Below are 15,868 nucleotides of genomic sequence, written 5' to 3'. Positions count from 1 at the left end.
TGGACACCATTGTGGTTGGCAGCAGGTGTCCACTCATTGTCTGGTTGAAGGTCTGGGAGTTTCCTTTCATCCATTCCATTGATGGTGAGAAAAAATGATGTGAATTGCACAAAAATAATCACGTGGCAATCAAGTGTTTTCACATACAGCTACACATGACATTTCTGGACTTTATTGTCTGCTTATTACCTCTTTGGTTGTATGATTTTTGAGATATGCAAGGTAACATCAACATGTGGTATAAATGTGGATTTAACTTGAATCTACTGTGCCGATGATTAGGAATTGAACCTGTATATGAGCAAAAAGTCGGTGATTCACTTTCTAATAAACAGAGAGCGGGGATGGCCAGTAAAGGCACATTTTCAAATCCACTCTGACACCTTTAACAGGAAACTAAAAGAAAGACAACACGCAACAGGGTAGAGTGTCAGTCTGAGTTTAAACGTCCTCGCTGTACCTGGTCCACTTCAGTACCTGCTTCACATCGGCGCTTGTGCACAGTCAGTCATTTTAATTAGCCATCCTTGACACGGCGGCGATATGTCACGTGTGAACAGAGGCTGCACAGAGAGGGGCTACTTGTTAGCGATAACAGCTGCAATGCCGAGTCTTGTAGTTTGGCTGTGAGCTTTTCAGGCAGATAGAAAGTGAGTCACGGCTGGTAAAGTGAACATAATTAACCCCAAGGGAGCAGGACGGGAGGCCTGATCTCAGAGCTGGCAGCCTGCATGGGTGAGGAAGGCACTGCAGATAGACCTGCAAGTGTGTGTGTGTGTGTGTGTGGGTTTGATTTCCATGATTAAATCAGTATAGTGCCTAAGTGAGCTGAAAAAGGGGGAGAAAAATCCAGCGTTTATGAAAGTCCACAGCATATGACTTCTGTAATTCCAAGGACAGGTGGTATTATTAATTTTTGCAGAGCAAAGTTTCTTCCTTAAAGGTCCACTCCATTTTTCTTTTTAATAAGTGTACAATCACTTGATTCCTATTTTTTGATCAACGTGTTTTTGCTGCTTGATATTGTGTGTTTTCCTGACACCAAATGCCCAAATAAACTATCCCTAAACGACGGACTATTTTCGAACATAAAGACTAAATCAGGGTAATAATCCACAAATTACGCCATTCCAGGTGTCACCACACTCGCACGGTAACAGGTAATCATACTGAAGGCACACCAGTGACATTATATCTACCATCTGTGAGCATCATCTGTCTAATTGTAAGCTGTGAAAAGTACATTTGCTGCCATAATGTAATTAAATGACACAAATGAATTTGACACTCGCATTCTACTGCCTCTCAGAGGAAATGAATGCATATTTTTAGAAACTCCTTTAAGAGCAGAATGATGTTGCTACCTCTTTTTTTTTTTACACACAAACATTTCACAATTTTTAAAGAAACCTGTTCAAGAATAAACAACACGCATGTTGGAGCTTTGGAAGTTTAATTAACCGCAAGCTGAAAAGGCAGAGCCTTACAACAAAACATACTCTTTTTAAATATAAAGAAAACAAAAACCTGTGGGAGAAAAGTGTTGTAAAAACACAACTTTGATGCTACTATGTATACAATTCCAATTATCGGTACACATAGATTGTTGGCCAGTGAAACAGGAGGACCATATGTTTTACTCCCTATAGGCTCTTTTTTTTTCTGCCTACTTCAGAATCACCATCTGCTCGCAGAGATATACAATTTTACACAGGGTCGCAATTCATCACACAGTAAGCAGCCCTGCTTCGTCAGTGAGGGTCACGTGGTGTGGTTTGCATGATTCGAAATGTTTCTCCCCTTAGTTTTTGTCGAGCAAATTGCCTGGAAATGATCCATAAACATACAAAAAGAAGTTCCCAAAGAACAATATCAGGAAATGGAAATGAATAGAACAGCATATGTTGATCTAAATTATCGCAGTGTACACTTTGGAAACCTTAAATGGGTACCAAAACAGGCACCTGTTTTCTTAAACTTGGTGTTATGATGTTAAAACTGTTTGCATTGAAACACAATTGTGTAATTCCCTTGGACTGTGCGATGGAAAAATGACTGGATTTATGGCCCAAAGGAACACATTACACATTACCTGTGTCCTTAACAGTGAACACAGATTGTCGTTTGTGTACTGTGTCTGACCCAAGTCACTTTTTGTTGACGTATTTATTCAATTTCAGTTTTTCCTGATGCTCATCTTAGAGCTAACACTCATATAAAGCCCTTTCACACCGGCAGGACTCAATGCCAGGAACCTAAAAGAAAATTGGTTTGGAACCTGAAGAGTTGGTTCTCAGGTGGAAACCGTGGACTCATCAGTGCATATCATATTCTAGGTCGTGAATACAAGCAGAAAGTAGAGGGAGTATGGAGATTAACACAGAGTTCCTCTTAAACTGGTGTGAAGGCGGGGCTGGTGCGCCAGAAAGCACCAAAGCCAGAACCAGAACCAGAATCATGTCTATCTGAAATCACTTATCCTGAAAATTGTAACTTAGATAAAATGACACAATCATGTCTAAACTTAAGATATGGTCCAAAGTCGGTCTTGTTCTTCTTACTCTTGTTTCCTCCATTTTCAAAACATCATGATGTTGGAAGCATTTCAACCACATGTAATTTTAGGTATTTGGAAAATTCCTTATCATTCTCCCCAGGTTTTAGAACGTCATTTACCAATCACCAATAAATATAAAATTACGAAAACGCAAATGCAGCGATTCCAATAGTGATTCAACAGTTCGGAGTGAATGAACTAATCCGAAAACATCTGCACCTGCACAGATGAAACGTCCACAAGGGCATTCGGGACTCGATAAGAGCCGTCTGTCAATATTTGCCTGGACACAGATCAGACAAAGAAGAGGGCTGCAACAATATCAGTTAAACTGCTGTGGATGTGAGCCAGTCAGGGTTGCCAATAGCAACCAGCAAAACCTAACAGAAACCACCAACAGTCACAGTCGATTGTTTTCGATGTTCAGATGTTGATAGTTCTCTTTCAAACTGGTTGGTTGGGATAAAGAGGGCGTGGCTTATTGATGCCAAATATTAGTCTTATCTGTGCTTGTTGCGGTAGATCTGTGGTGTTTCACAGACGCTGGCATCCGTAATGAGTCATGACTGCCTTTGCTTTCCTTTGACTTGTTTGATCTGAGATTAGATTACTTTTAAGAAAAGGCTTCATCGTCCCCGCGGGGGCAATTTGTTTTCGCAGAAGTAGTCGGCGCGTTAATTCACATCATGAAATAGGTTAAATGAATCGAAGCATAAATCCATAGAACATACGAGCGGCAACTGGTGCCAGCAATTAGAAAAACACGAATCACTTGACAGGTTCGTTATCACGTCACGTACGTAAACTTCACAAGCACATACGCTTGTTTAAAACAAGATTATTTGAGTACATTCCCTGGTTGGTCGACTATTGGTCGCAGTACTTCATAATGTCACATAATGCTCAGATATAACGTGATAGGTGTCTCGAGGTTGTTTGGAAATCCATTTGTGGCCTTTTATACTCGTCTGTATATAATGTAGAAAGACACACACGTGTGTCAGGACAAAAAGGTCCAGCAAACATTGTAAAGTGTGGCGCGTTAGATGGATCATAGTAGGGCTATAAAAGCATTTCAAAGCCTAAAGGGTGTCCCAATGTCACCTGGATAATAGAAGAATCCACCAGGGTTATTCAAGCCGAGGTGAGCCGCAGATCAATTGCTACTCTCAACAGAGTTTTTAGAAGTTTGCTGCAGAGATGGAAGAACCTGTAGGAAGCGTGACCTGATGATGTCAGCAGCTCACTCCATCACTCAGGCCTTTTAGAGTGGTTAGAAGGAAGCCATTTTGAGCCATTTTCGAGTTTGCCAAATGACATTTAAAGGACCCGGAGAGCACGAGGAAGATGATGGCAACTGATGAGACAAACATTTAATTAAAGCACTATGTCTGGCAATTACCAGGCAGCTCTCATCACTTATATATATTATATATATATATATATATATGATGTTGGAAACGGTGTGTTATGGAGAGGCTGGAAAATAGATACTGGTCTGATAAATACAGAGGGAATTTGACCCTTTCCTGGGGCAATGGGTCACCTTTCAACATGACAGTGACCCAAAGCATGAAGCCAGATAACACCGTGGCTCCTGGACAAGGATGTGACTGTCCTCGAGTGACCCAGCCAAAGCCGTGACTTAGCTGCACATCTGTGGAGAGACCTGATGATAACAGCTTCCAATCCAAATCTGAAGGCAGCTTAAGATAATCTGCAGGGAAGAATGGGATAAAAATCCATGAATCCAGGTCTATATAGAATCCAAAAGGTGTGATTTTTAGGGGCCTTGATGACAAAATAAAATTTGACAGAGCAAGAAATCGATATGAAACGAATCCTGAGAGGATACACTAAGTCAGAGCTGTAGTCCGTGTTGCCCGATGACTCATGGTTATGACACACAGTTTGTTCTACTTCCAATCTGAACTCCATATCTCGGTTTGTCTCTTAATACATGCGAGTAATTGGAAATTCATCACTAAATACCATCTTCCTCAGCCCCACACGTGCCTTTGCGGCTTCACTTTCCGCATAATTAACATGTCACACGTGTGATGCAACATTTATCTGCTCCAAACATAATTAGCTCATTAACGGGGAAATTAAGTCCACAGGATCAAGAATCTACAAGAGCTACTTCATCTATCTGTCGGTGTGTGTTTTTTTATTTCTTGGATAAAAACTCTAATTCTCACAGAGCAGACGTTTCCTTTGAAGTTATCTAAAACAGAGGGCTGTACTGCAGCGCCCCCCTGTGTGGAAACAAGGCTACTGCAATGAACACACAGCACAAAAATGTATTGGCAGAAAATGAATATACAACCCAGTAGTGTGTTTGTGTCTGTCTATAATTGCATGGAACATCTGTCTGTCTGTCCAAAACACATGTTGTTTGATGTTTGGTTTGGTTTTCTAAGCCTTTATATGTACTTTGCATTGCACATCATGTTTCTACAACAGCCTGATTGGACAAACCAAGAGGAAGCTAACCAAGCAAACAATAAACAAAAACATCCTCTTTGCGTATTTATGTAGGCCACAGTAGTTCCCTGATACACTTCGGAAGGGAAGGTGTGCAGATGAGTCCTCCATTTCTTACAATCTACACTCTCACCACTGGATGGTGCTATTTTTACACACTGAAATTTTAAATGTGCTTTAAAAACTAAACACAAGGTTTTAACATGTGCAGTTTTCCCCAAGACCTCTATGCCCTGGTGAAGCTGTGTGATACAGAGAGAAAGTGGCGTTTGCCGTTTCCAAGGTTACGGTGTGGTAGTTTCGGCATGCTTATGCTTCACTCATGCAAACCCTGAATAAAAAGCACATCATTGTAAATGTCTGTTGTGTCAACAACTCCCAAACTGCCCATGGAGAATGACTTGTGTGTGTGTGTGTGTGGGATTACTGAGCCCTGACCTTAACCCCAACATTCAGAATTTCTGAGAAGTATTGGGAATGCAGGACTGCAGGGCAGCCCTCATCATCCATCAGTCACTGACCCAGTGGGCTGACCTCACTAATGCTCCAGAGGCTGACTGGGAGAACAATCTCTGCTGCAGCTCGTTTCCAAAAAGTCTGGTGGAAAAGTTTTCCAGCAGCAGATTAATGCTCTCGGATTTGGACCGACGTGTTCACCCACCTTTACACTTTTAGTTGCAAAGGTCACATTTTTGTCATAACTAAGCTGGGATGTGGGTAAAACAAAAAAGTTTCCTCCCCTGGCTCTGTTTCAAGACACATTCATATCCTGGTTGTGGTTATTAACGCTAAACTGTGGGGGGGGGGGGGAATTCTTCAGAACGAAAGGTTGTAGAGGAGATAGTTTCAAATCAAAAGCCCTGATATGTGTATTTAATACAGACAGAGATATATGTCCATACACAAAGGCTTAGCAGTCATTTCTTATGCTACACCACCATCTAGAGGTGAAAATACAACATAGCAGACAATATTTTAAAATGGAAATATTACACCCCTAACGATAAAATCTATGAAACAGAAATAAACATCAGTAATATTTCTAATTTTAGTGTTTTAAATCATAATTTGACTGGTGATTTGACAAATGAATTGTATTCATTAATTATACAGCATTAGGTTTGTATTCATGTGTAGTTTCATGTCAACAATAATTTTAAGAATTGTAAATTAAGAGAATAAAGGTTATGTATGTATGGGAGGCATTCATGTTTTTTTTTGCCATCACCTCTTAAAGCAGTGATTTTATTCATAGGTTTGAGTTTGTGTTCATCATAAAAACTTGGAAGGAAAAAATAATCCAAGATATGTGTATGGAATAACCCTTTCAGTCTATGTTCACACTGAAATTCAGTCCCTGTCTATTCCATTAAGGGATGAGATTTATTCACTTGCTGCCACAAATTCATTCCTCCTACAGAGTTCATCTGATTAAACTTTGACCTGCAACACAGCAACGCTACAGTGTCCAAACAATTTGTGAGGAACGGGAGCGACTGACCTCTATTTCAGCAACTATTGATTGTCGTCAATTCTGGTTTGTATAAATATCTGTCAAAAACCTCCAGGGGCAGTTTGAGTGTGAGGACAGGGACACAAGATGAGCATATACACAGAATAAATCACCATTTACTCTGATAACTGATGAAAGTGGTTACTCCACTGTCTCTCAGTTGAAAAAAAGTCTTCATTTTTCATGTACACAGTGACAAAAATAACTGGAATGAATAATAGGGAAACATATTGAACATTTATTTACCATAGAGTTTTGCTGCAAGAGAGTTGCAAACATCATTTTATTCAGCGGTAATCATCTTTGACAGTATAATTGAGTGACGCATACAAAATTGACATCTTGACTCGGACGATAACCCCCACTTTATTTTAAATTAACATTATCCACCTCTCTGCTTCTATAGTGGAGCCCCTCTTATGAGACAAACCAAAGTTAGTCGACAATCAATTGAACAATTCAACCGTTTTCTACACAGATATGAGCAAACATAATATTCAACATTACACAAACATTTACATTATCCAGGTACCCAAAAATATGTTACCCCTCTATAAAAAGTTATGGATTCTCCCACTGTTAGACAGCCGACAGGTGGATGAAGGGGACAACCCATGACAGGAGTCTTGGCCTCGAAACTGGATCTGGATCCCGCAGCCACTTTACCCTCCACCGGAGGGTGCTGTGCCTATCTCAGCTGATGGAGCGATAGGCGGGGTCACCCTAGACAGTTCACCAGGCCATCAGGGCATACATGGGAGTAAAGTAGTGCAACACATGTTAGCAGCTAACCTAGCATAGAACAATTAGCAACATTCCTGGTCGCTGGCTTGTAGCAACAGTAAAAGCTACATATAAACGCAAGCCAACCATTTTGACAGGTCTGAATGCCATTTAGTTTACGCCATGTCATGTGTATGCCTGTTCACCGTCGCACTCTAATATGTGGGCTGAGCCATTATTATTGTGATTGGCGACACCTGTAATTTTCCTGCTAAAATATGTCAAAATGGCTGCTGTGCTAACGGCCAATTCTGCAATGCTGAATCTTGAAACGTGGCACTTCACTTGATGAAAACTCCGGGTTTAATCTGCAGCTTCATACTGGGAAAAGATTAAAATCATCCTCTTAATATGTTGCCTCTCTGCAGTGTTTGTGAAGACTCATTTCATATCTCATCAGGTCAGCATGTTCCATTGTTCCAGTGGGGGGCTGAGATTTGAGCCAGTTCCCGGCGCTGAACAACATAATGAACCTTGGTGGTGGTAATAAGGGGGTTTGAAGGAGGAGATTAATTTTTAATAAATGACTCCCCAAATGATAATGGCTTTCCGAGTAGTGTCGTTAAAAACTGTAATGACGACTTTGACCATAGTGATCTACGGGGCACTGAGGAACACTCCCTGCAGATTCGTGATTGCAGAATGATTACAGAAATGTACAAACTGTTGTATGTCATCATCCTCCCATCACCTGCACCCATAAAATTATTTTTTTTAATTTGAGGAACTACATGATTGTTTTTCTCACATAACATCTTGTGATGATTTTGATTCCTAACTGGTATCGACAGCCATCAATATACATATCGTTATAAATCCACTTTCATTGTTTCGATCGCAACTACCAAATGTAATATTTTGCTATAGTGTGATAAGCCCACAATGAGATTTTATTGTTTTAATCCATTTCATTTTAGAAGCTATGGGAAAATGTTATGTTTGGAAAATCCCAAAACACAATCAATCACTCTGAGAATCCACAAATCATCTTCCTTAGAAAAGTGTACTTGTTAAAATCTGGTATAAAGATCGAGAAGTTGGACCCGAAACGCAGACAAGACGAGGTAGATTTTAACAGCTTTTAATAATCGAAGCTCTCGGTGCAGCGAAAGAAAGCGCCCAATGCAGCTGGGATGGGCACGCAGAGTGAGCAAAAAATAAACACATGAATTTTTTTAATGTTAGTTTTGACCAGATTCACAGCAATATTAGTTAACTTTGTGATATTTACTTCTCTTGTGAAAATAAAATTTCAATGTTTAATCTGAATAAAAAAAAATCCAAATCTAAATTCTAAAGTAAATGATGAATCTAAATATGAATATAAATACAAAAACTAAATGTGAATATAAATGCTAAATCTAAAAGTTATATCTAAATATTGCGTTTGAAACTAAATATATAGCCAATATGCAAATTCACACTGGCGGTAACCGGATGTACCAAAATAAAAGCTCAAGGAAGTCAGGCTGCGTTTATCAAATAACGAATTAAAACCACTTCAAGGGAAATACACGTGAACATGCACTGTCGTGATAACTACCTAAAACAACAAAAAAAGAGAGGCATGTTCAGAAGTGTTTCTGCTCCGCCTGTTTTATCAAGTATGCAAAGGCTGGTGACTTGCGCGGACTTGGGAAAGCCATGTATCCCAGAATGCATTTCGCAGCAGAGAAAAACAAATATTTCTTCCGTCCTGGAACGCAGTATTAAAATCATTTGACGCGAGAGATTAGTCATTTAGAATTGAAAAATGTGGTTTGTATACTTGTATATGACGGATTTATATATTCATTTGGCGGCGACGTTGTCGGAGGTGATAGGTTTCGCCACTGCAGACGCGTGGTGCCCACCGCTGGCCCAGACGTCTCTGTTTGATACTTGCGCGTTATTTTGTTTTTAATGTAAACGTTTTGACCTGACAGTTTGACAAATGTTTACATAATTTAGGTAGTTATCACGATAGTGTATGTTCAAGTTTACTTCCGCCGCTTGGGTGGTTTTAATTTGTTATTGATTGTACGAACACAGCCCGACCTCCTCCAGCGTTTATTTTGGTACATCCGGTTACCTTAAGCATCACATAATTATTTAGTATCACAATAATAAAAATGGAACCTACTTACCAGGAAGATGGAAGAACACCGGGGAAGCTCCTGAGACAGAGTTGGATCCGTGGCTCACGGGGGAAGCAGGAGACGTGGCGACCTGAAACAGAGTAAGCAGCATGTAAGTATCCGAGAAGTCTGCGTTTAAATCAGTCATAAACATACCGACGTTACCACTGGATGTGCAAAAACGGTCTGACGCTGGTGACTGGGGCGGCAGAGGCTTTAAGAAGCTTCCTGATTGCTCATCGGTAGCAGGTGAGGAGGAGCCGCTGCAGGTGTAGGTGATCAGTGATCACCAGCGTCATCACTGAAAGTAGGTCAACCACGCCCCCTGCAGAGAGGAACGATAGTGGAGGAAGTGGGATCGTGACAGTACTGTTATCCAAATGTCCTCTGTGGTCACCCATCTGCTTCAAGGTTTGACATGTGCATTCATGGAAGGCCTTTGTTGTATTTATTTTAATTTACATCAACAATGCATTCCTCCGTAGAGAACTGCCACTCAATGGATTTGTTTTTAGTCTTTTTGGACAATGCTGTAAACACAAGATATGGTAGTGCATTAATATCAGCCATTTCACCATGACCCATTCATAAATTGCATTTATTCCTGATTCTGATGCTCAGAATGAACCTCGTCTTGATCTTGACTAACTGTCTGAATTAATTTGAATCATTTCTGCCGTGTGATTGATTGCTTAGATATGTGTGTTATCATGTAGGCCAGTGAGTGTGTAGCACTAAGTCAATCACTCGTGGGCATTTTGTAATCACAGCGCTATAGTTTTTTTCAGAAACCGCAGAAAATTGATTATATTACAATAGATTATGTTGGATTAAAAGACATGTGGATGCATATGTTTGTTTAAGAGAGTGACAATGGTTGCATCTTATTGTACATTCAAATTCTGCATATCCATTCCAAGACATCCGTGGCCACAATAGTACATACACTTATTCCAATGCCCTCCAATGTGATTTCTCATAGATCATTAATACCCCAAGTGGACATGAGGAAAATAGCATGCATTTGCTCCATAGGCTCCATCTGGAGCTGAGGGAAGAATTAGGAGCAGCACTCTTTTTACTTTGACTGAGGTGAACAAGAGAAACATCCAAGAATCATACTGCAATTTTCTGACAGTAAGGTCACAAGTTAACCACGCACAGTGACATGCAGACAGAAACGAAAGCTTTAACCTTCTCCCTGTGCTGCCATCAAACCCTGAAGAGAAAGTAAACACAGCCAAGGAAACCAATAAATGCCCCGTGGAGACTGACACCAGGAAACCGAATTGTAATATTGTTCTTGTAAATAACCTGGGCTCCCCTGTCACTCGGACTCAGATCAGTACCTTCGGGGACGTCTGCTCCTGCATCCTGGCCCGGTGCCGACATAATAGAGGGCACATCAGAGCAGGGGGACTGCCAGCCATTCAGCCGAGTGGAACTAAAAGAGGAGAAGGCAGAGATGGAGTGCATGAGAGGGGTTATTTTAAAGTTTGGACACAGTGAGACACTGACTCAGCCTCGGTGACAGCTTGTTGACAAGCTGAAGCTGTGGGCAGAGATTCCCCCCACTGCGGGGCAAATTATGTATGGAATCGAGAAATTGGCGCAGATTCATTCCCTTCCTCTGCTCTTGTCTTGTTTGCTCACTAACTTGACAATTGTCGTTATACGGTATAGAAACAATGTTTGTTGTGTAACTCGGTTTTATTTATAGATTTATCTCTGTCGCACATTTCATAAACTCACTGTGCTTTGCAATACAACCATGGAAAACATGAAATATTCACATTCAAACACATTGATAATGTAGTTATGCTTATATGTGTTTGGTGATGTGCTTCAGTTACCATTTTGGTTCTAGTTTTCACTTACATTTCTTAAACATTTCGGGCACAAACACTCAGAAATATATTTACAATATGGAGTCATCAGTCAAGCAGTGGAGTTGTTCCATTTTGCGAGCCACCTTGAGCAGCCTCGAGTGGAACACATACTTCTGTCAAGGCCGTACAGTCCTACACGAAGCTGTTAAGCTCTTGTAAATGAACATTTCATTGGAAAGACTGTGGCACGAACAACTTCCCTTGGTCATATTTACACTGACGGCCAAATTGTCTTCAATTTATTTGACCCCAATATATTTGGAAGAGTTGAATAAGCTGAAGAAAACCTCCAAAAACACCAGAAAAATATGCAAACTTAAGGTTAAAAGTCCCATTTCAATCAGTTTTTTATCAGCTTTGGCACTGATGAGCGATAATAGGAACACAAGACACAGTACTGGAGATTCAGATTCAGATGATCCGCAATCTTCCTGCCATTAGCATAGCAGTTAACCATGCATGTTAAGACCACATTGTCACTGGGCTCCATTAACCTGCTGTTTTTCCTTATTTCCCTTTAGTTTCTGCCATGATTGAGAGTTATATTTGATGCAAAGGTGATGCTGGGTGGAAAACAAAAAAAAAAACCAGTGGGTTAGACCACCCACTGGCAATAGGAATGGTGTTAATTGCTTTTTTTAAAAGCAGGTTCACTAGGATTGAAAAAAAGAAAAAAAAATCCCACTTATTTTGGCGTGAAAGAGGCTTAAGAATGGCACCTGGTTAATTGGGATTCAAACAGAGAACTTTGCTGTCAGAAACGCAGCTTAACACTGCGTCACTGTCAAGATCCATACATTGTTTTCTCCCAAAATATCCTGTTTAACAATGTTAAGGCTGTTCATGGTTGATATATGTGAACGTTTGACACCAAAATGCACTTTATATATGAAGACAACCTGCCGAAGCTGAGTGACCAATTTAAAACCTTCAAATCAGTGTTGTGCTTTCCCACTGACAAATAAACCAACAAGCAGACACGAGTGAAACCACCATCTCCCTGCACAGCGAATAATGTTCCCTCCTTTGTGACACAACCTTTTTATGGGTCCACAGGCGCTAATGAGTTAATGCGGAGCAGCTGGCGAGGCAGGCAGCAGAGGGATGATGAGTGGACGAGCCACAGATGTGCTGGGCAGAGGAACACACCGGTGGTCAGGTAAAATACGGCTGAGTGAGAAAGACAAACACACTCAAGCTCTCTGCTCTTTTTCCACCTGCGTTTTGAGTCATAAAAAAAACTGGCAACACGGCGCCCTGGCGTGTTGCAAAATGGATGTTGCACAACCACATTGGACGCCTGCCGCAGTTAGAATCAAAACAACACGCTCTCAACAGCAGAGCAGGAGGCGGAAACAGTTTAAAGTCATCCTCGTGTCTTAATAATCCTCTAAAGATGAAATATTGTCCACACATGCAGGTTGCAATGGCTCCCCTTGCAAAAAAAAACCTCTCTCCGTTGCACAGTTTGAGACAAAGGGCAGGATACTTAGTGTTTGATTTATTCATGACAGTGTCTGTGAAAACACAAACTCTGCAGCAACTTAAACAAAAGATGTAAATGAGGGGAGAAAAAAACAACAACAACAACAAATAACAAGCCAGACAATTATTACAAATGAGTCACGAGAGCAGAGGCTGCAAACATCATTATGGCAAAGATCCTTTAGGGTTCACAACGTTATTTATCAATATATTACGAACAAACATTAGATGGTACCATGTAGGCTAAGTATCCATTTAATCCTCATGCACAAAGGGAGGGCCACAGAGTCACAGACAGACATTTATTTTTAATTGAGCCATATTATATGAAAATAAAGCCCCATTGTATCAAAGAAACTCCACTTGTTTTGTGATGATGTCCACACTTATGCATCTGACATTGTATTTGTGTTTATCTGCCAACAGACATTTAATTATACCCCTGAAACCATTATTACTATTATTATCTACTCTGTCTCACTGTCTTCTCACAAAGTTGTTTCCTAAAAATTGCGTTCCCACAAAACCCAACTGTCACTTTTTGTAATGAACATATTTTCTGACACAATGTGATTTTTGTGACTTTTTTTATGTCTGCAGAAAGTAGACAGTTTATAGCTACTATTTATCCTGGTAATAAATGTGGTTTCAAGTTAAGTCATAGTGAGCAACCTGGGACAAAAAAGCACTAGGTCGAGGAAAAGATTTGGCTTTTACCTCATTTCTCTAGGGATGTCCTGATACCACTTTTTGTGTCTGATGAGATACAGATATCATAGCCGTGATATGCCAGATATGATATGTCTGATGCAGTCAAATATGCAGGATTGCCTAATTTAACAGCTTTGGAGTCATTGGGATGGTTAAATGGCCTGAGATTGGGGGGATTTGTTGTGAGTGTTTGTGAGGTTAGCATTAGTGTTGGTTAAGTTGTAAGTTACAGACAATGACAATAACACAAAAAACTTACTTACCTTGGCTACGGTGTTCTTTGAAATAAACGTGTCGCGTGATATCGTCGCTTCGTCGCAGCTATTCAACAGCTACCAGATAGCTGTTATTTATGCGACCACTAGGGGGTGCCTATTTTAAATACCTATGTATGGGTCGTGTTTTAGCGTGTCGTTTCAAATGGCGAGAACTGTAACGCAGACTGACATGGTCATGGCTCCACGGCTTGTGTCCGCTCTTCTGCACATGGACAGCAGGGGTAAGGGACCAGGGTGTCCGCGCGTCCTTTAAAAGTCTTACGTTTTTCGGGTCAGGACTATTTAATGTTATGTTTTTTTCTCGCGGGACTTGGAGAAGGAGATGTAGAGAGGTGCTGATATAAATGGTTATCTGCATGCTTGCTAGCTATAGTCTGCGGCCTACTGCAAATTTATGGAGAGTTGGCTGTCTATTTTCAAAGTTAAAGAAGTCCAATTATCGCCTATATTTATAGTGTTTTCAGTCTTATTTCATTCAAGGTGGCATTTACAAAGTCTTAAATTTGACTTGCTGAAATCTGCAGATACCCTGAGGGACTGTGGATGGATGGATGGATGGATGGATGTTTACGGTGGTGTCGTAAAAATATGTGCACGTGTGCAAGACATTTGAAGCCCTCACTCGCGTCATATTAAGAGTTTATAGAGAGGATCAGATGAGATTTTTCTTTCTCCCGGCATCCAATTCAATGATCTTGGCCAGCATAATACATATATCGTGAATCACCCTGACACACCAGAATGTCGTCCGAGGAAATGGCCTCAAGCGAATCCTGTCTTTGTAAGCTATCTGTAACCGGTAATAAAACAAAACAAAGCAAAATCATTGTGATCTGAAAGAAAAGAAATGTGCTGTTTACTTAAGGAGGAAGGTTATTTCTGTGAGACAGGAGTTTCTTTTCAATTAAGACAGTAGGTGGCATCTTTCACATGTATGCTACGATAATTGAGTCACTAAAAATAGTCTTCCCGGAGATATTCTAGCATAGCGACTGTAGCATATGTAACATTTAAGACTTGTTTCCTGCTCGTGTCTTTGTCCCGCGTTTGCCTCTAATTTGACTTGACAGCTCTTTATCCATCTTAATTAGGCTGCTTAAAGAGAAACTTTCTCCTCACCTCCTATGGATTACCCTGGTGTCTCCGTGTCAATCAATGATAAAGTCGTCCCTCGCTGTTCAGCCTTGCAGTTCTCACATTCATTACTGATGTACCGCATTAATGCAGTTGTAGAAACAATAAAAGAATATGAGATTCACATTACTTTGTTTTATATGGCACAGGAGGAAGGAATTGGTTTGTGTTTCTTCTTTCCCCTCTTTAATGTGGTCATTTGGAGAGTCTCCAAACAAATATATAAAGGCTGGGGAGAGGGTGCTGGGAGTCATTTTTATCTGCACACACTGAAAGATGCAGGGGCAGTTGGCCTGGATCATTTGTTGCCTCAGTTCTGTTTGATTAAAAAAATATACAAACATAAACTTTTAAAGGGCAGTGAATCAGAGATGCTTTTGTCGAGGCTTTTTCGAATCCACAGGTGAGCTTTGGACGATATTTTGAAAGAAGCTTTGCGGTCTGAAAAGCCAGCACATGCGTTATCAACTCTTGAGAACACGTGAATAGCATTTATTACATAACAGTGGAATGATTTTTAATTTTTTTATTAAGAAATCTAGAGATGGAATAATGATACAGACAAGAAAGGAGGTTCACCTTGGGCACCTTGAGTAAATCTCATAGAAATCTGTCTAACGAGATCAGTATATTGTATGCAAATGTGACCTTTTCTTCTGAGAGTGGCACCATGTGGGAAATGTTTGAGTTTCCAATATGGACGAAGTTTGTCCTTTAAGTTTGTATGAACGCAGTCAGGTATAATGTTTGAAATGTGAAGGTTTGTGTGTTTTCTGTGGCAAGATTTGGAATCTAAATGATCAATAATGACTCTCGTACTGGCTTTGGTGTGCATTGAAGGATACCACATCCATTACCATGACAATAGTGATAGTTTCGATTGTTTTGTGAGATACTACTGTGTTCAGCTCCAA

The sequence above is a fragment of the Microchirus variegatus genome (assembly GCF_963457635.1).
Source record: "Microchirus variegatus genome assembly, chromosome: 5".
Taxonomy (NCBI): Eukaryota; Metazoa; Chordata; class Actinopteri; order Pleuronectiformes; family Soleidae; genus Microchirus; species Microchirus variegatus.
This window is presented reverse-complemented; position numbering follows the sequence as displayed.